We start from the raw sequence: 22,164 nt of genomic DNA, 5'->3' as shown, positions 1-22,164 counted from the left end.
TGTTCATTAGATTCCGCATATAAGTGAAATTGTATGGTTTTTCAATTAGTGTAATGCTCTACAGGTTCAACCATGCTGTCACAAAGGGTAAGATTTTCTTTTCCAAGTAGTATTCCACTGTGTAAATGTATCACAGCTTTTTCATCTATTCATCTACTGATAGGCACTTAGGCTGCTTCCAAATCTTGGCAATTCTAAATAACACTGCAATGAATATAGGGGTGCATATATTCTTTCAAATTAGTGCTTCAGATTTCTTTGGATATATGCCCAGAAATGGAATCACTGAATCATAAGGCAGTTCCATTTTTATTTTTTTGAGGAAACTTCATGTTGTTTTCCACAGTGACTGCATCATTCTGCATTCTCAGCAACAATGCACAAAGGTTCCCTTTCCTCCACATCTTTGCTGATGCTGTGGTTTGTTGATTTATTGATGATAGCCATTCTGACAGGCATGAGGTGATATCTCATTGTGGTTTTAATTTGTATTTCTTTGATAGGCATATTTTCATATGTCTATTAGCCATCTGTACGTCCACTTTGGAGAATTGTCTATTTAGATTCATTGCCCATTTTTAAATTGGATTGTTTGTTTTGGTGTTGAGTTTTGTAAGTTTTTTATAAATTTGATATTAACCCCTTATCAGATATATCATTGGCAAATATGCTCTCCCATTTACTGCATTGTCTTTTCATTTAGTTGATGGTTTCCTTTGCTGTGAAAATTGTTTTAGTTTGATATAGACTCATTTGTTTATATTTTTCTTTTGTTTTTCTTGCCCAAGGAGATATATCAGAAAAAATATTACAACAAGAAATGTCCAAGATTTTGTTGCATGTATTTTCTTCTAGGATGTTTATGGTATTGAGTCTTACATTTAAGTCTTTGATTTATTTTGAGTTTCTTCTTGTGTATGGTGTAAGAAGGTGGTCTACTTTCATTTTTTACACATATTTGTCCAATTTATCCAACACTATTTATTGAATAGACTGTCTACCCAATTGTATGTTCTGGTCCCCTTTGTCAAATATTCATTATAACAGTGTAGGTTTATTTCTGGGCTGCCTATTCTGTTTCATTGATCACTATGCCTGTTTTTTATGCAAGTACCATGCTGTTTTGATTACTATGGCTCTGTAATATAGTTTGATATCTGGTAGCATGATTCTTCCAACTTTGTTCTTTTTTCTCAAGACTGCTGTTGCTATTCAGGGTCTTTTGTGGTCCCATATACATTTTTAGAATATTTGTTCTAGTTGTGTGAAATATGATATTGTTATCTTTATAGGAATTGTGTTGAATCTATAGATTGCTTTGAGTAGAATGGACATTTTAATGATGTTAATTCTTCCTATCCATGAGCATGGTATATGCTTCCTCTTATTTGTATCTTTTTTCATTTCTTTCTTCAGTGTTTTATAATTTTCCAAAGTTCTTTTGTATCCTTGGTTAAATTTATTCCTAGGTATTTTATTCTTTTTGAAGCAATTGTGAATGGGGTGGTTTTCTTCAGGCTTTTTTTTAAAAAAAATATATGAATAAGTACAGAGCATTACTGTAAGTTGAATATACAACATAGTGTGGTTTTTAGCTAAAATGTGCCTCATTCATGCTATTATACACATTTATTTCCTTCATTCCTTCCCTCCTTTCTTCTTTATCATCCTTAAAAACAAATTTTTCAACACAAGTTCTTTTCAAATTACTTACTTCATTATTGCTGGTGTTTCTAGTGGTGATGTTGGTGGCAGCAGTGGTGGAAGAGGTGATGAGGGTGATGGTAGGGCTGGGAGAAGGAAGGAGAGGAGGGAAAGGAGAAGATGAAGGGTAAGAAAGAGATGAAAGAAAGGGATGAAAGGGAGAAAAAAGAGGAGGAAAGGAATCTTAAAGGAAACTAGATCTAAATAGGAGAGTTATACTAAACAGTATTAAATATACGGCCTTTACTATCAGAAGTCTTATAGTTTTGCTTTAAAATTTTAACTTATCATAAAGAACTACCTCAGACCAAATATTGACTATTTCTGATTCTTGTTTTTTAGATATAAAATAACTAATAATGATTAATACTTTAATAGTGCTTACTCTGTGCCAACCACTATTTTAAATGTCTTACCAATATTAACTCATTTAATCATCTAAACAACTTTATTTTACACTTTCCCAGCATAGGAGTGGAACAGCCAGCTTTAAACCTAGGCAGTCTGACCCCCGAGTCTGTGCCCTGAATTACCTACATGGAAGGATTTCAGTGAGGATAAAACGAGGTATCTCATGGGAGATGGTTTTGTTAGCTAAAAATCATTTTGTTAAAACAATTTTCAAAGTACTTGTGAAGGCTACGATGGTGATAAAGTCCAGGTAAGATGAGAGGAGGTCTTAAGAAGAAAAACAAAGTATTGCTGAGAATTTTGCAAAAAATCCTGCAAAGGCTCAGTCACTAATAAATGTGTGCTGGAACTAGAGTTGTATGAGATAGGTTCCCAGTGAGTCACCAGGTAGGGGCAAGTGGTGTCCACAAGACTAATACAGATTCAAATGTGGTGCCAGTAGTGGGTCTGAGTCCACCCAGAAAATGTCACCAGGTATACCAACATAGGTGCTACCCACTTTGTGCTCACAAACTTTGCGGTGAGTTCAGGTCTCAGGGAGTCATAAGGGTGAGGCCAGCAGGGTTTTTCAGGCCCAGGCAGACCAAGATGTGGCCACATAAAGGAAAGGCCCTGCACCAGTTAGGCGTGTGAGGGCAATGTGATCCCTGTCCGAGAGCCACTCGACTCAGTCTGTCCCACATTCCGCCAAGAGCCCAGGCTCAGCAGGGCAGGACCACTGGGAGTCGGGAGACTGGGGTTAGCATATCTCCCATAATGGAGATGTGCTGGTCAGGTTCACAGGAAAGTAAGGGTAATGACCCCTGCCCCCAAACCACACAAATCAGTCACTGACACCCTTTGAGTCTGCTCACCTTACTCTACACCCTGGCCAAGGCAGTTCACTACTCAGCAGGGTGGGACATCCACAAGGTGGGATGACAGAAAGTCTAGAGGGTAGGCTATTACATTCCCCCAGGCTGATGCCATAAGGAGGGGAGTACTCAACCAAGAAAGATAGTGTCTGCAGTGTGGGAGAGGGACTCAGTGCAGGGACCCTGGCAGCTGTTCCTTCAGCTCTTTCCCCACAGCCACACAACCCAGTCTCTCTTCACACAACTTTAGTCTGCTCCAACCTCCATTCATTGGAACCCAAGGTGAGTGTCTGCAAATAAGGTTTTGGGCGTTGCCATTTAAGAGGTCACCTGTGTCCCTAGCAGCCTCCTTTTTTTCCCTGGTGGACAGAATCCCTGCTGACTTTCAAAGCCAGATGTTATGTGAGCACATCTTATCAGCTTCGGCACCCCTAGCTGTGGAGCCTGGCATGGAGTCGAGAGTCCCTGCTTCTTATGGGGAACCTTAGCAGTTGAGATATCCTTCTGGAATCTCAGTCACTGCCTGTGGGAGCAAGGCTAGCCCTTTTAGTGTCTCTGCCCTTCCTACTAGTCTCCATGCATTTTCTTCTATAAGTCCTTGGTTATAAGACTTCCATTTAGCTGTTCTTCAGTTGGTTATTCAGTTTGATTGTTCCGTACTTTAGTTGTAATTCCAGTTTGGTCCTAGGAGGAGGTAAGTATACCTTCCACCTACTTCGCTGCTATTTTTGATCTCCCAGGACCAAGTTCTGTTTAAAAGCAAACATCCCTGGAGAGACAAAATCCCACCCAGTGGCTGATGCTGTTCTTTTTTTTTTCCTCGCCAAGAACATGCTTATTATTTTAGAGGGAGGGGGAGGTTGGCGAGAGAAGGAGAGAAACAGCAATATGAGAGAGAAACATTGATTGGTTGCCTCTTGTACATATGCTGACATGGGACCAAACCCACAACCTAGGCATGTGCCCTGAGCAGGAATTGAACCTGTGACATTTTGGTCTATGGGATAATGCTCCAACCAACAGAGCCATACTGGCCAGGTCTGAAGCTGATTCTTTTAAGCCATCTCTCTTAATAACCCTTTAAATAACAAAGTCCAATGGCAGATCTAATAACTATTGTGATTTTGATATAGTGATAAGTATTGACAATATTTTGAGATATCTGTACCATCTATAAAGTGGTATGAAAAATACGTGTGATTTCTCATACTGAGAGTTACAGGTCCTGTTACTATAACCCTGATTCGTTGTATACATTATCAGTGGAAGGAAAGGTTTGATTTCAGTCTGGGATTAGAACAAAGGAAGATGAATTAGTTTTTCCCTTCCAAGGTCACAGGCCCTCCTTTCTCCTCTAGGTTCTGTTAATAGATAGACCTCAGGTTAAGATCATAGAATTGTTTCTAAATAAAAGACAACCTATGAGTACTCACCAGAGGTCATACAGACCTCTACTTAGGCCTTGTGGAGGTGACTCACTGTCACTCTGGGAAGCTGCCCACCAAGCTTGCTCACTATTATAACTAGCATGTAGCATCATGCCTTACCAAGAGTGGATGTTCAGTGAATGTCTATTGATCAACTGTATGAAGAAAGGATTGGAGAGACAATGGAGTGGATTTGTCTCCAGCTTACTAAAAACTCTTCCTGCTGCTCTTACATTTTGAAACTCAATGGCTTTCTGATAAATGCCAAAGGAATTCATTGAAGCCAGCTCAGAGATCTGTGGCCACCAGGAAGTGACCACAGGAAACACTGCAGGCAAGGGATGGAATAGCCATGCAATGCAGTCAGTGGGTGTGGAGTGGGGTGGGGGCTGAACACTCAGCCCTGACTTGTAACTCTGTCCCTGAGATAAAGATCCAGATCAGAAAATGGGGATGCTGCATCCGGTGACCACAGAGGATAACCAAGGGTCAGAGAAACAGCTGAGGCTGCCCAGCTGTTTTTTCGGTTCCATGTCTATCAGCATGGGCAATGAACAGGAAATTCATTCATCGGGACCCTGGCTCATAGCTCTCTTGATGAGATCACTTGTAAACTTAAAGTCTTTTTGTGTTTCTGACAAGTGTCACTAGCTGAAAGTGTTCAGTGAGGATGTCCCTTCACCCTTACCATCTAAAAAAGAAATAAGGGAGATGGAATTCATACAACCTTGTGAAGTTCCTGGTGAGACTAAGTGTTAGAAACTAAGACTATAATATACAACAGTTGTTACGTGAATAACAGTTGTGTGAACTAGATACAGATATATACCTTTAGAGGCATTTACCCAAGTCAACCCTTTTGTATGAAGGGGGAGAGGTTCATGTTGTACAAAATAGTAATAACAAAAATGGCTGTCATTTTTTAAACATGCCTACCATGCATCAGGTACGTATGTTATTTTATCTCATTAAATCCTCACAATAGCTCTGGGTGTATTACTAGCCCCTGTGGTGGGTTGAATGGTGTCCCACCAAAAGATATGTTCACCTGGAACATGTAAATGAACATGATCTTATTTGGAAAAGGGTCTTTGCAGATGTAATAAGTTAGGGATTTTGAGATGAGATCATCCTGCTAGATTATTTGGGTGGTCCTTAAATCCAGTAATGTGTCCTTATAAGAGAAGAAGACAGAGACAGATAGGAAGAAAACACAGAGAAGGCCATGTGAAGACAAAGTACTGGAGTGATGTGTCTACAAGGAGTACCCTTGAAGTATATTTGAACACCAAGGATTGGCAGCCACCAGAGGCTAGGAAAGAGATATGGAAGGGATTTTCCTTCAGAGCCTTCAGATACCTGCCAATACCTGCATTTTCAACTTCTGGCCTCCTGAACTGTGAGAGAATTAATTCCTGTTGTTTTAAACTGCCCTGTTCCTTCAAAGATATACTTAAAACCGTGAGAGTCAGGGACCTAGCGTTCTATTATTGAAAACTACCCATGTGACTATGACCGGTCACTGACTAGGGAAGGGAGTAGCAGGAACCTGGGTCCGGTATGCTCATTATTCTGCTACTCTGCTGCCTGAACTGACAAATAAGGAATTCAACTTGAAATAATATTATTAGTGTAACAATAATTTAGTACAAGAGTTAGCCACACAGCTGGATTCAGACTGCATGGACTTGACGCCAACTTTTCTACATAGTAACTATGAGACCATAGGCAAGTTATTTATCTCTCTGTGCCACATCTTTTTTTCTTTTGTATACTGGGGAGAATTCAAGAGGAACTCAAGAAGATGTAACAACAAATGTAATGTGGTTTCCTAGATGGGATTCTTGAACAAAAAGGTGGTGTAAGTAAATGTGGTACTCAAATCCTCCCACAACCACATCAAAAACACAACTAACCTACAGAACAACCAGCATTCGGAACTGCCTAAAATCTAGTTTAACAAACGTCCTACCACTAAGGATAGAAAAAAGAAGACACATCAGGACTTGTAGGAGGGGCAGAGACATAGAATTGGTTGGTTTCATGTGGCAGATAAAAATTAAGAGAGAGATTTTGGCTGCAGAGTTTCCCCCTGAGGAATAAGAGTTCCAGCCCCATTCCAGACCCCTAGTCCAGGGTTCCAGTGCTGGAAAAAGAAGTCCCTATAATTCATGGTTATAAAAGCCAGAGGGGATTGTGAGTGAATGTGACAGATGGCTGCTGGAGTCCCAGGCACTTCCTTTTAAAGGGCCTATGCATGGACTTACTTGGACTCACTTGCTCTGAGTTCCAGTACTGGGGAAGCTCCTGGAAAGGCACCAGGGACATATGGGGAGGAACTGAAGTGTCTGGCATCAGGGTAAGAACTGGAGGGCCAGCTTTATCCTCAACAGAACTGCTGGCAGAGGCCATTGTTCCTTTTCTGAGCTCTTCCCCAACAGAGCAAGTAGGCAGAGGCCATATCTAAATTTCCATCAGTCTGGCTCACACAATTTGCCCCACCATTGTGATTCCACAAGACCCCTCCTCAGCAATTTGCAAACCCACCCAACCTGTTTCTAGTGGCTTTTCCATATGAATAACCTGTCTTGGCTCATGCTTCATACTTTCCTAAAATCTCTGAAGAGACATCTGGCCTGGATATGCCCCATACTTCTTGCTAAATGGGCCCAAGCCTGGAACTAGTGGCAGCCAGCCTTTGTTTGCAGCTTGGCTTCTCCTGAGCACCACAAGCCCAGCACAAGTAGCAGCCATTAGATCACTTTGTAGCTAATGCTGGGTGGCCCCAGGCAGAACACACGCAGCAGCTGACCTTGGCCTGCACCTCCCTGTAGGCTCCAGAGCCAATAAACCCGGTGGAGAGCTTTAGACCACATCAAAGGACCACCTGACCTCCTCCACATTGGACACAGTAAAGGGGTAGATGCAGCAGGTACCAGAGCCTTACTGAAGTAAGTCCTGCTCTGTGGAGTAGGCCCCTGCACAGCTGATCCTTCATGGTGGTCACAGCCAGTCCTTACAGCTGATTGGCCTTGGGGTAAATCCCTCCCACTGATGTGCCAACAGCAATCAAAGCTCAACTACACTAGGAGGATGTATACAGCCTACACAATGAGGGAGTGCATCTGGAGCCCACAACTTAGATGAATAGGGAGGCTGTGCCACTGGACCCTACAAGATACCTACTCTATTAGGCCACTCTACCAAGCCCAGGAGAGGTAATACACAGAAAAAACTCAAGAGGCTGCCAAAATGAGGAGACACAGAAACATGTCCCAAATGAAAGAACAGAACAAAACTCTGGAAAAAAATAACTAAACAAAATGGAGACAAGAAATCTACTAGATGCAGAGTTCAAAACACTGGTTATAAGGATGCTCAATGAACTTAGTGAGAACTTCAACAGTATAAAAAAGGACTGGAAATAGAAACCATAAAAAACAACCAGTCAGAAATGAAGAATACAGTAACTGAAATGACCAATAATTCACAGGGAATCAAAAGTAGGGTTGATGAAACCAGGAATCAAATCAGTGATCTGGAATATAAAGAAGCAAAAAACACCCAATCAGGACAGCAAAAAGAAAAAAGAACCTAAAAATATAGGGACATTGTAAATAGATTCTGGGACTACTTCAAGTTTACCAACATTCACAGCATGAGGGTGCCTGAAGGAAAAGAGACAGAGTGAAAAAATTGAAAACCTACTTTTAAAACATAATGATGGAAACCTTACCTAACCTAGTGAAGAAAATAGACATACCAGGAAGTAGTCCAGAAAGTGCAGAAGAGTTCCAAACAAGATCATCCCGAAGAAGCCCACACCAAGACACATCATAATTAAAGCAAGAAGTCTTAAAGACAAAGAGAGAATCTTAAAAGCACCAAGAGAAAAGCAGTTAGTTCCCTACAAGGGGGCTCCCATAAGTCTATCAGATGATTTCTCAACAGAAACTTTGCAGACCAGAAGGAATTGGCATGAAATATTCAAAGTGATGGAAAGCAAAGACCTACAACCAAGATTACTCTACCCAGCAAGCTATCATTTGTAGTTGAAGGACAGACAACTTCCCAGATAAGAAAAAAATAAAGTTTATTACCACTAAACCAATATTATAAGAAATGTTAAGGGATCTTCTTTAAGAAGAAGAAAAAGATAAAAAGTATGAATAATAAATGGCCATTAAAAAAGAATACAATTTTACCATTTAAAACAGCATGGACGGACCTAGAGGGTATTATGCTAAGTGAAATAAGTCAATCAGAGAGAGACAAATATCATAGATTTCACTTATATGTAGAATCTTGAGAACAATATAAATGAACAAACAAAACAGAAACAGACTCATAGATACAGGGAACAGACTGAAGATTGGCAGAGGGCAGAGGTTTAGGGAAGTGGGTAAAAAAGTGAAGGGATTGAGAAGTACAGATTGGTAGTTACAAAATAGTCAAAGAGTTACAGCATAGGAAATATAGTCCATAATAGTGTAATTACTATGTGTGGTGCTGGAAATATCAGGGGAACATTTATAAACTATATGATTGTCTAACTACTATGTTGTACACCTGAAACTAATACAAAATAATATTGAATGTGAACTGGGGAAAATGGTGGCCAATAATTAGGTCAGAGGAATACCTCTGAGGAGCTATGTGGAGAATTTATTTCTTTCAACTACCATTTTATGAACTTTTTCAAATGTGATCTCTGATCCATTCCACTACTTGCATACAGTTCAAAGAATTATGTAGCTTGTTTTTCTAAAAAACTTGCAAATGTAGCTTTGAAAACATAGCTTCTTTTTTTTTTATCTGTTACTGGATTTAATTTTTTAAAAAACACCTGTATCACATTTTACTCTTTCTTGGAAATCAAGTAAATGAGTTATGTGACTCTTTCTTTGGCTATTTTGCCATTTCACAAGGTAGATAAATGACCTATTTCATATTGTCCTTAGATTCTCATCCCAATGAAAGAATAACATTCGTATTGCTAGAGAATGACACAAAACTGTTCATTGTAAGAGGTGAGGTTTTATAAGACAGGAGATCCAGATTCAAGCAGATTATTCTACCCTTGCCTGAACTGTGCTTCCTAAAGACTTGAGAAAGCAGGGGGATAAAAAAAATGAGTTTGGAACAAAATGTTGCACATTTCCTCACCCAAAGAGATGTTTTCTACCCAAAGAAGAGAATACTGCTGTCATAAGGGGACTACTCCTCCAGACCTCCTGGAGGCAAAACAGGTTGATTGATAAGCAAATGAGAGCTTCAGGATGGGCGGTTGTAATAATAAGGGACAAGGAAAAGGCAGACTAAAGCAGCAACCAGGTCCTCTGCCCAGGGAAGAGTATGTTGGAACAATGTACAGCTGTGCTCGGAATCCATTTCCCAAGGCAAAGCAGCCTGGGTCATTCAGTACTAAGACTGTAATATCTGGGTTTTTTAAGTAACCAAGGTCAAGAGGTGGGTCTGAGTTTAGAGATTTATAATGAGTCATCCATTCCCCCAGGTATTTTATCTGAACTGTTATCTAAACAGAGCTGCCCTCTTGACTTCACTTCAGAAAAAGTATTTTCTCTAGGAAAATACTTTGGACAATGACTTCAAAATGCATCAGGACACAAATGAGTTCACACTTGGATTTTCTTTAAAAATCTGTTTATAATTATTAAATTCGATTTTTGGTCTCTTTGACAGCAAGCTAGGCTAAATTTCATAAAGCATTCAGTACGGTCAGACCTCAGTTCTCAAACGTCTTCCATCTCACACAATTTGATTTTCAAACAGTCTTCCGGAATGAATTAAATTTGAGACCCAAGGCTCTACTGTATATCTATTCTCTCTTGTAACACTTCATTTAAAAAAAAATTTAAATAAATTTATTGGAGTGGCATTGCTTAATAGGCTCATATAAGTTTTAAGCATACATTTCTATGACACTAGATAGGTATATTGCACTGTGTGCCTACAGTCAAACCATTTTCTGTCACCCCAGCCCCCAACCCCTTTCCCTCTGGCAACAACCACATTGCGGTCTGTGTCCATGAGTTTCAGTTTTATACCCACATGAGTGAAATCATATGGTTCTTAGCTTTTTCTGACTGACTTATTTCACTTAGCATAACATTCTCAAAGTCCACCCATGATGTTGCAAATGGCAGTATTTTGTCTCTTCTTATGGCTGCATAGTATTCCATTGTATATATATGCCACATCTTTATCCAATCCTCCATTGAAGGACATTTTGGTTGTCTCCCTACCTTGTCCACCAGGAATAATGCTGCAGTGAACACAAGGGTGTACATATCTTTGCAGATACATGTTTTCAAGTTTTTCTGGTAGATACCCAGGAGAGGGATTGCTGGGTATTATGGTAACTCTATTCCTAATTTTTTGGGAAACCACCAGACTGTTTTCCCTAGTGGCTGTACCAGTTTACATTCCCACCAACAGTGAATGAGGGTTCACTTTTCTCCACAACCTTTCCAATGTTTGTTATTATTTGTCTTGCTGATAACAGCCATTCTAATGGGTATGAGATGGTATCTCATTGTAATTTTCATTTGCATTTCCTTAATAGCTAGTGAGGTTGAATTTTTTTTCATATATCTGCCATTTGTATGTCTTCTTGGGAGAGGTGTCTATTCAGGTCCTCTGTTCATTTTTTTAACTGGATTATTTGTTTGGTGTTCAGTTGTGTGAGTTCTTTATATATTCTGGATATTAAAACTTCGTTAGACCTGTAGCACTTCTGAAACCATGTTAGATGGGAATGGATTCAGGGATGCTAAAAAGTACATGAAGAAAAAAGGCTTTCCCTAAGCAAATACTTGCTTCTTTAATTGTTAAACAAGGTACACAGATTTTCCTCACTGAAGCTCCTTAAAGTGTTTAATAGGTTAACGTGCATCATGAATTTCTGATGGGGGAGATTAATAGTCTATATGAACGACACCATGATGCAGACTCCGGGCAGTGGGGTCCATGTGTTGTGGCCGCAATGAACAAATTCACAGGGACTACAGAAGTCCTGTGGAGAAAAGGGGACAGCATGGTCACACTCTGAGTGAGAGAGCGCCCCAATCCCTGCCTAGACAGGCTTTTATTGCTTTTCTGGGCCATTATATTGAGGATGATCCTCATTTACTATGCACAGGTTCACTTTAGGTGGTTACCTTTTACAGATAACAAAGGGGAGGAGGTTGCTAATTGCTACAAAGAAAAAGGATATTTGCAAATGCAAAGGAAAAAGTGGTTGAACTGGTTACACTCCAACCTTGGGAGGTTTAGCATAGATTTTAGGAAGTTACTTTAAAGATATACAGTAAACATTTGCTTCCTCAATTCAGGGTGAGGGAGTTTTAGCAAAAAGCAAGCTTCAAAGCAGCCTAGGTACAATGCAGGCCTGAGTCCCCACCAGGAAAACCAATCTGTGGGCTCGGGTCCTGTGTGCCAACTCACTCTCTGCCAGTTTTCCGAATCAGGGGCTGGGCTACACTCGCCATGCCATGCTGATAGGTTCCTGATAACACCATAGGAACATTTCATTACCAGGGCAGGGATTAACAGCTCTCTTCATAACACAGTTTGGGAAATAGTATTGATACATTATTATTATCTAAAGCCCATATTTTATTCAGTGCTCCTCCCCCAATGACACACATAAAAATATATCATTCCATTGGTAGAAACAATATTTCAATTCTGTCTTCCTACTCCTGATTGCCTAAAGTTTAGGCTCTAAACCATTTTAAAATTAATTTACACTAGGCAACGAATGTCTAATAATCCACCAAGGTCCGGAGTGAGATCAGGGCTGACAACTGCATTTTCCATGCTATCGGGCATTACTCTATTGTTGCCCAAGGTATCATAGTTTCACCAATGTAACAGCAATTTTTTCTGTCCAAAATTTAATTATATATGTTTTGGTTGGAATTTTAAAACTTTGAACTCCTTGATATAAAGAAAATTATTCACTACTTTAGTAAATGTTGAAACTACTACTGAGCCATTAGAGGCACTGTGCAATGGGTGAAGAAGCCCTGTTACACTCTCCACAGCTACCTGGCACTAGGAGGGGACCGTCTACAAGCACAGCTTCACCCGAAGTAGTTCTGAGACGACGGGCTGCAAGATAGTGGTGGTTTTCATACCCCCTCATCCAAGCCTCTCACATCCCATAGATCATTGGAGCTACTTTTCATCTGACAGAAATTATGCCCAATTATATACAGATTCATTACTTCTGTTGTATAAAAATCCAACATATCATCTTTAATTAGATGACATCTAAATTTGCTTTTAAAGGCGTTTCTTCTTTCTCTTCTTCCAGTTCTTGAGATATCACCAGGTCAATGACATTTTCAATAGCTTGTTAGAATAATTTATTGTTTAGCCTTTCTAACAATTAAAGTGTTTGCATCACACTCAATCCCTTTCCCTTTTTCATTTTGTGTAAACTGACTGATAGGATTCAGTGAGTGGCCATCAGCAGCAATAGGAAAATTACATAAAATGGCAGTTGAGAGTAATAAATTCTCTACATAGTTCCTCAAAGGTATCCCTCAGACACAATTATTGACTACCATTTTTCCCAGCTTTTTGAAGAATAACAACCTTCCCTACTGTTATATCTCTAAGGTAAAAAAAAAAAAAAAATCTGAAATCCTTCCACTTTGCAAGGATTTTAAAAAAGTAAAATATACCCATTTCTTGTACCTTCTTACACTGGCCCGATGAGGAATACATTTTTTAAAAAAACCTCTTAGGGGAGACCTTTTTGCTGTTGAAACAGACCCAGCACATCTAGGGAGAACCATAGGACTACAGGGATTTTCCATGTCTTCCTTTTATCTCCAAATGCCAAGTCATGGGGAATCCCAGAAAAGAGATATCGGCTAACTGGTCTTTTACTGGACTGGAGGAATGTTAACAACGTAAGTGTGTGGATCGTCTTATCACAGAGCAGTTGCCTGCAGAGTTTCGCCGCTGCCTGCTCTGCCACAGAATGCCTTTTATACTTACGACTCTGCCGGACTCCACCAGTCATCGGAGTTGCCTAGATCTCACCATCATGCTCACGATGGAAAGATATTGTATGATGTCTCTCTAATGTGTCTGGAGAAACCTGTGAGTGGTGGTGGGGCTATCTCAAGTAGGAGCCTCCATTACTCTTAGAGTCATTTCGGAGCCCTCAATTTCTCTTTCCCGATAAGCAATCCAGCAGTAAATTGTGTCTATATTTGAAGAGAATCCAACCACTTTTCACATTCTTCCTTGTCCAAGCCTTTATCATCACTGGCCTCAATTGCTGAAATCACCTCTGATAGATCTACCAGTTTCTATTCTTGCACTCAGAGTGAGCCTTTCAAAACATAAGCTACAGCATGTCCACCAAAATCCACAAAAGCTTCTCTCTTCAGGATACAAATCCAGAGTCCTGAGCATGGCCCAAAATTGTTCCCTGACAAGCTCCCCACCCTCTGACCTTTCTGGCCTGTCCCCTGTTATTTTCTTGTGATCACCCACTCTCTCCACCATCCTCATCAGCCACCTTGCTTGTCCTCAAACACGCCCACTGGAAGTCTTGTACTTACTCTTTCTTCAGAGGGCAATGTGACACCCTCCCTTACTACCCTAGGGCGCTGCCTAATGTCACCTTCTCAGAGATCCCTCTGGTCACCCCATCTCAGTCACTCACTGACTTCTTACCATTTTTTATTTTTCTTAACATTTATCACTTCCTGACATCTTTATTTGTTTGGATGTTTATTGTCTGTCTCTCCCACAAACTTTGTTTGTTTTGTTCCACATTCTGTTCCCAGAACAGTGCCTGGGATATTGCTGAATGAGTGAGAGAATGAATGAATGGGTGAATCAGAGTCAATTTTTACTAGGAATTCCACTGCCCATTGCAATCCCAGAAGTAAGAGATGGTGCTCATCAGAAAAACAAGTATTTGATTAAAAACCAGGAATCCTAACCTCTGGTTAGACTGTTTGAATTATCTTTTAAAAGGAAAAGAGAAAATAATGCTTTCCTCATCTAGCACTGTTGCAAGCTGTGAATGAACAGATCACTTTTTAATCTATATTTCCATTTGTTGACTGCCTACTGAGCTCCAAAGTGGGTGGAGGACCAGGAGTTAATCTGAGTCATCTTTGGGCCACAGGGAATGCCCGTGACTGCTCTCTCCTTGACTCAGCCTCAGGCCTGGCTCCCTGACCCATGGTATGACCTTCCCCTGAAGGACTGGGCCATGTGTATTTTTCAAGTTTATTTTTAAGAGATAAGTACTGCACATGAATCAGCGCAGGAATAAAAAAAAGGATCATATGATCTAGGACCACATTTCTGTCTCATATTTAAAGGAGACAGCCAGATACAGAGCTGGAGTTGGAACGGGGTCTAGAGACTGAGAGACAAATGTATTTAAAGGTTTCTTGGAGAATATCATTTCTTGTTGAGAGCTGCTTTATGATTCTACAAACATCTTTCATCTAACAGGAGGCACTTTGCACAGTGATACAGCGTTCAGGTTGGAGGGAGGGAGCTGTTTCCAGGGCTCTGCAGCCTGAGTCACTGTGCCACCATGGGCAAATTAGGTTGCTTCTTGCATCTTAGTTTCCTCATCTAGTATATGGAGGTAAGACAGTCCCTACTTCACAGGCACATGGTGAGATGATATAGGGCAATGCTAATAAATGTTTAACACCACCCAGCACATGGAAAGTGCTCAATAAAACTAACTACAATAAACAAGATCTTGAATGAAATCAGAGGGGGTGGGTTACTACTATACAGAGAAGCCTCAGTTAGGTCCCCTGGCTTGCACAGGTGTCTGTGAGTGGCTGGGAGCCAAGGAGGGGATGAAACCAGGTTAGCATCAGGAAGGATTTCTAGGTAATTATTTGTAGTGAATTGCTTAAGGCGATATCAAGTAGAAAGGATCTGGAATCTCCAAGACTTCAGTAATTTATTGTCATGGATTTTTTTTCTTTCTCATTTAAAATAAATATACACTTTAATTATTAATTTATTTCCAATTTCCATGCCTTTTCTTTTTTTAATTTTTAAATTTTTTTCAATTACAATTTACATTCAATATTACTTTGTATTAGCTTCAGTTGTACAACATAGTAATTAGACAATAGTATACTTTTCAAATGTGCCCCCTTATATTTCCAGTACCCAGCTGGCACCAAATAGCAATAACACTATTATTGACTGTACTCCCTGTGCTGTACTTTGCATCCCCACGACTATTTTGTAACTACCAATCCGTACTTCTCAATCCCTTCACCTTTTTCACACAGTTCCCCAACCCCTCTCTCCTCTGCCAATCTTCAGTCTATCCTCTGTGTCTATGAGTCTGTTTCTATTTTGTTTGTCCATTTATATTCTTCTTTAGATTCCACATATAAATGAAATCATATGATATTTGTCTCTCTGACTGACTTATTTCATTTAGCATAATACCCTCTAGGTTCGTTTATACTGTTGTAAATGGTAAGATTTTGTTCTTTTTATGGCCATTTATTATTCATATTTTTATGAATATGAATAATATTACCTCCTCCTCCTCCTTCTTCTTCTTCTTCTTCCTCACAAAAGAAGAAGGAGGAGGAGGAGGAAAGGGAGGAGGAGAGGGAGAAGAAGGAGAAGGAGAAGGAGAAAAAGAACTTTTAACATTTCTTGTAATACTGATTTGGTCATGAAAAACTCCTTTAGCTTTTTCTTCTCTTGGAAACTCTTTGTATGTCCTTTTAAATGACAGCCTTGCTAGGTAAAGTAATCTTGGTTGTAGGTCCTCGCTTTTCAACACCTTGAATATTTCATGCCACTCACAATAGCCAAAAGGTAGAAACAAACTAAATGACCATCAGTGGACGACTAGATAAGCAAAATGTGGTATATTCACACAATAGAATATTATTCGACCTTAAAAAAGAATGAAATTCTAGTACACACTACAACTTGGATTAACCTCGAAAACATTATACTTAGTGAAATAAGCCAGACACAAAAGGGTTTATTGTGTGATTCTACTTATTTGAGTTACCTAGAATAGTCAAATTCATAGAGATAGAAAACAGAATGAATAGTGGTTGCCAGTGGTCAGGGAAATGGGAAGTTCTTTTTTCATGCTTACAAAGGTTCATTTTGAGATGAGGAAAAGTTCTGAAGGGAGATAGTGGTGAAAATTGCATAGCTGTGTGAATGTACTTAATACCGATAAATTTAAAATGGTTACAATAATACATTTTGTTATGTATGTTTTACCACAATAAAAAAAAGTTAACCCCAGGCTAGAATGTGAGACTTTAGCCACAAAAAATTTCTCCAGCATTCAGCACATTGCGGGCATTGTACAGCAAGATGACAGGAAACTGTTGTACATCCTTGTTGAAAAGAATTTTTCTGAAGGTAGTGAAATGTGAAACAAAGGTATCACTTCTAGATTCCATGCTTCCCTGGTGACACCGGCAAGTCAGCCATAGCATCTGCAAACAGGCCACTGCGCAGCACCTCACATACTCAGTTCCATCAGGGCCAAACCCAGACACGGAGCACCCATTACACTGTCTTTCTTTAGCTACTCACTCTGAGACATTCTCATGGAAAGACAACAGGAGATAGACATGTCACCAGGACTTGAAATAAAGCAGGTAAACACAGCAAGGCCCTCCCCGGAACTGACAGTCATTACTAAAGTTCCCAGGGTTTGAATTGGCTCCCAACCAGGTTGACTCAGTATTTACTCTCCTAGGTGTGTTTTGAGGTGCCTTGGGGCTGACTCAGCTGGATCCTAGTTGTTATTCTCTGATGTGGATGAGTGGCTGGGTCCTGGAAACACCAAGTCAAACACAATGAGTCAGATGGGTTCATGTGGCTTCCTGAAGTCAGGACTCCACTGAGGAAAGCCCATTTCTTCCCCCCGCCTTTTTTTGCTGTTTTTTAAATATATTTTATTGATTATGCTATTACATTTGTCTCACTTTCCCCCCTTTATTCCCCTCTGCCCTGCACACCCCCCACCCCCTCCCACCTGCATTCCCCTCTCCTCCTGCTTAGTTCATGTCCGTGGGTCGTACATACAAGTTCTTTGGCTTCACCATTTCCTGTACTATTCTTAACCTCCCCCTGTCTATTTTGTACCTACCATTTATGCTTCTTATTCCCTGCACCTTTTCCCCCATTCCCGATTGCCCATCCCCACTGATAACCCACCATGTGATCATTTCTGTGATTCTGTTCCTATTTTAGTAGTTTGCTTAGTTCGTTTGTGGTTTTGTTTTTAGGTTCAGTTGTTAATAGTTGTGAGTTTGTTGTCATTTTACATTTCTACATCTCAGAAGCAAAGGCCAGTTGAAGGGCAGAGCGCAGGAGGTGCTGCTTTTCCAGCTGTGAAGTACCCTGTGGGTCCACCTGCCCCCAGGTCAGACCCTTTGACAAAAGTCAGACTCTCTGAGAAGAGTCACACCCTCATATAGAGGGCAGCATTCTGTCCTATGGGTCTCAGCCTATCTCAAAATATAGATGGTGTGACTTAGGATTTCTTGATTCTAAGGAATATAGAGACCCCTTCAATGACCCACAAGTGATGGCAATTTGTTGTAAGAATACACATTGCTCTAAAAGAGACAGGATGCTGGGGAAACTCAGGAAGAGCCAGGCCTCAGGGAGACCTGATGTGGAAGGGCATTTGGGGGTCCAAGGCAGCTCTCAGTCTGGGCTACATTCTGTCCCCTCAACAGAGTGAGTTTGTGGGTCTGACTCCAGCATTCCTCAGTTCATGTGGCTCAGGGCCCCTTCCTTCTCTGCTGCTTTTGCTGTAGGTACTTTCCATCCACCACCTCATCTACTCATCATAGCCCCCCTGTGCCTGGGCTTCTGCATCCTTATACCTTCAGATTCCTCCTAACACAGGCTCACTCGTGAAGCCTCACATTCCCTCTAAGCTCATGTCCTTTTTTGGCCAGTTTCAGCCCCCATGACCAAAACCCTGATTTTGATCTGTATTTGCCAGTTCAAGTTATATATGTGTACACACACACACAGAGGTAATTAATCTGGTTGGCTTAGATAAGGGGGATACAGTTTTTATTCAGGTGTTTTATCAGGTGCTGACCAGCTTATGGAACAAAAGAGGCATGGACAGGTACTTTCCAGGAGAGGGCACCAGGCACCACATCTTAAGGAAATCAGAATGTTTTCCCTCTGCCATTTAGTCTGGTGCAAATTATCCAGCATGGTGCCAAGGGGAAAACAGCGTGGGTGGATGTTTAATTGTAGCGTTGTTCTACTTTGTATTTTCTCTTGAATTCAGCTGTCTCTCTCCACAATGCATTTTAAGACTTTTCTCAGCTTTCATCACAACCCAAGCGAGGAACATCTTTCCCTCTCCTATATGCATTACGTACCTTCTAAAACCATTTATTCATTTACCATCTATAGACTAAATATTCATGGAGTACTTGTTTTTTAACAGGTAAAACACTACACAATGAAGACAAAATTCATCCATTTACTTGGTAAATATCAATTGAATACTTAAATACAAAGTACCATAAGCATTATGCTGCTTATTGGGAATATAAGGAGGTGTGGTTCAGTGGATTGAGTGCTGGCCTGTGAACCAAAAGGTCACCAGTTCGATTCCCAGTCAGGGTGCATGCCTGGGCTGTGGGTCAGATCCCCCACTGAGGGCATGTGAGAGGCAGCTCCTCAATGTTTCTCTCGCAGTTTGATGTGTCTCTCCCTCTCTTCCTCCATCCCTTATCCTCTTTAAAATATTAAAAGACATATGTATAAGGACAGCTAAGACAGTCTCTGCCTGATACCTAGAAAGAATTCAATAAATGCAGTCTAGTGGAGGAGAGAGGGGAGGATTAGGCAATTACAAGGAAAGGGAAAGGGGCTATCTTGGGGGAAGTCTCTCAGAGAGAAGCCTGGAGAGACCATAAAGGTCTTCTTATGGAAAGTTCCAGTGATCATGTATAAGTTTTTGTGAGGATGTATGTTTTCATTTCTCTCGGGTATATGCATAGGATTGGAAATGCTGAGTCATGATTTACTATTTGAGGAAATTATAGACTGTTTTGCAAAGTGACTGAAACATTTAGTATTTCCACTAATAATGATATTATAATTAGGATTATATTTTCTTAATTACATTTTCAATGTAAGGAAATACGATTGATTTTTGTCATCTTGTATCATGTAAACTTCCTGGAAAATGTTTAAAATTCTACTGTTATATTCACGGATCCTCAGAATTTTTATTTAGATGGACTTTTTTTCTTCTTGAGTCACTTATGGTAGTCCATGTCTTTCTAGGAATTTGTCCATTGCATCTAAACTAATGTATTGTTATGCAATTGTTCATAGCATTCATTTATAACCTTCCCAATTTGTGTAAGGTTTATAGTAATGTCCCTCCTTTTATTTAAAAAAAAAAAAAAGAAAGAAAGTTCCAGTGATGTCTACACTGAGACCTAGATAGTGAGTAAGCCTAGTGAGAGGAGCAAGAAGGAGGCAAGGGCCTCTAGGCACACAAAAGGGTGCAAAGGCTTAGAAGTATGGGAGGGGCTGCAATTGAGGAGGAAGAGCAAATAAAGCAGTGCAATTATGATTTTAGAAACTGGATGGAATTCTGCACTTAGGATAGTACAAGGTCCCGATTTACACTCAATGTCACATTGAGTGACACATTGTTGTTGCTGCCTGCATTCAGTTGGCAGCGGGGCATGGAGATGATCTGACAGTGTTATATGTCACTCCCACTCATATCCCATTGGCAAGAGCTAAGTCACGGAGGTTCTCTTAACTGCAAGACAGGTTGGGAGAGGTAGTGTAACCATATTACCAGGAGGAAGAGCTTTTGATGGCAGCTGGAACCTCAGGGAAGGTTCTAGGGAGTGGGCAGATGGAGAATTGTGCAGACCTCCCTGGTCCCGACTCATCCAAACTGTCTGACAGTAGCTGCCAGAGAGGGTGGTGGGCAGCCTGGCAACCCAAGACCTGGGGAAACCTCTGGAGCCCAGGGCAGTGTTGTTCATGCCAAGGCACTTCAGGCAGTCTTAGGAGATGCAACTTCTTGTCTTCCAAAATGAGATTAGAAAATTGCATGTTTAGTCTATAGAAAAAGGGCAATTTCGAGTAGGGGATTGTCAAGAACTGTGAAGGGCTTGAGATTTTACTTGCTTAGCTGACAAGTTAGATAATCGCAGATTCATAGATGCTAGCAGAGATATGAGATTCCTGGGTCAGATGTGAAGGACTCATAGCAATATCAATGGCCAGAGGGGCAGCATTTTCTTTCACTGTTTCTCAAGGCCAATTCCCACAGGGTGATCCAAATGGGAAGAGGTGACACCCACACATGTAGTGGTTTGTGTTACAAGAGAGAAACTAGAAACCCCCAGCCTAGGGCAGCTGAATCTTTTATAATAGGCACTGAATGTGCTGCTTCTGGTTCTGGAGGGAGACACTGTATCTTCCCAAGGTGTAAGCAAATCTGCTCCTTAATTCGAAGAGAGACATCATCTCTACCTTCAAAAGCTGTTAACTTTACAAACATGCTTCGAAAGCTAACCCAGAAAAAAGGCAGTCAATGCCTTTGCTTACAAGATGGGCAGAAATGTGAGTGAAACTTGGAGAATCATCTTCCAACAAAAGTAGGCTCCTTTTTAGCAAGAAGGAGTATTCTTTAGATAGCAGTTTTCTTTATTTGATTATTTCCTCCTGGCCTCTGGACACTTGCCAGCCCCAGGGCTCTGTCCACAGAGCCCCTCCTTTCCCTAAGGATCTCATTCAGCCTCATATATTTAAATGCCATCAGCCTCATATCTTTGAACCCATGCTGATGACCCTAAATTTCTAGTTGACACCTACATCACCCCATTTGTAGACTCAATACCAAACCGCCCATAGGACATCTTCACTTGGCTATCTTCTAGACATCTCAAAATTAACATGTTCTTGAGCCCCATCCTCCACTGGAAAACTGATCGTTCCCCAGAGTAACCTCTCCCAAGAAAAAGTATCATACACTCAGTTACTCAGGTCAAAAATCTCTCTTTCTTCTACAAGCACATCCTGTTTTCAAATTATGTCTTATCTGACCACCTCTGTCTTTCTCCATTACCAACATCCTAGTCCTGACTACCTTGGTGTCCTAGAGAACAGCCATAAATTCCTTCCAATCTTGACCTCAGTGGCAGCCAGAATGATTCTTTTATAATGTAAATTAAATAATATCATTCCATTATTTTCAACCTTCCAATAACATTCCAACACATTTAAAACAAAATTCAAGGTCAAGACTACATAAGATCTAACCTCTGCTTCTCAATCTGACCTCGTTTTTCACCACCCTCCATCTCCTGTCTTGCCCTCCACTGTCCCTGAAAATGTTCCACATGAAGCTGTCTGAGGGCCTTTGTACTTTGTTGCCCAAGTTATTTAGGGCTCTGTTAGATGTTAGTTCAGCAGAGTAGTCCTCCCTGAGTGTCCTAAATAAAAAAACACACCATTCCTCTCCTTCTTCTTTTTACCCAGCTTTATAATTTTTCATAGCCCTTATCACTGCCTAATTTTAAGGACCTGTCTCCTTACCACTGCTTTCCAGCCTATAATATACGAGTGTTTCATATGTCAAGAACTTGGGTTTGTTCACTGACATAGTCTCTTCTTCTAGAACAATACTGGACACAAAGTAGATGTTACATAAATATTTGTTGGATGAATAAATGAAT

General features: G+C 40.5%; 1 protein-coding gene across 1 annotated transcript in view; it reads left to right on the top strand.

Annotated features, from left to right (window-relative positions):
- The window catches only part of ITGB6 (integrin subunit beta 6), a 162,514-nt gene that overhangs the window by 39,905 nt on the left and 100,445 nt on the right, over nucleotides 1-22,164 (top strand). The window lies entirely within an intron of this gene.

Source organism: Desmodus rotundus, chromosome 2 (assembly GCF_022682495.2).
Source record: "Desmodus rotundus isolate HL8 chromosome 2, HLdesRot8A.1, whole genome shotgun sequence".
Lineage (NCBI taxonomy): Eukaryota > Metazoa > Chordata > Mammalia > Chiroptera > Phyllostomidae > Desmodus > Desmodus rotundus.
Note: the sequence above shows the minus strand (reverse complement) of the source record. Positions and strands in the feature narration are given on the sequence as shown.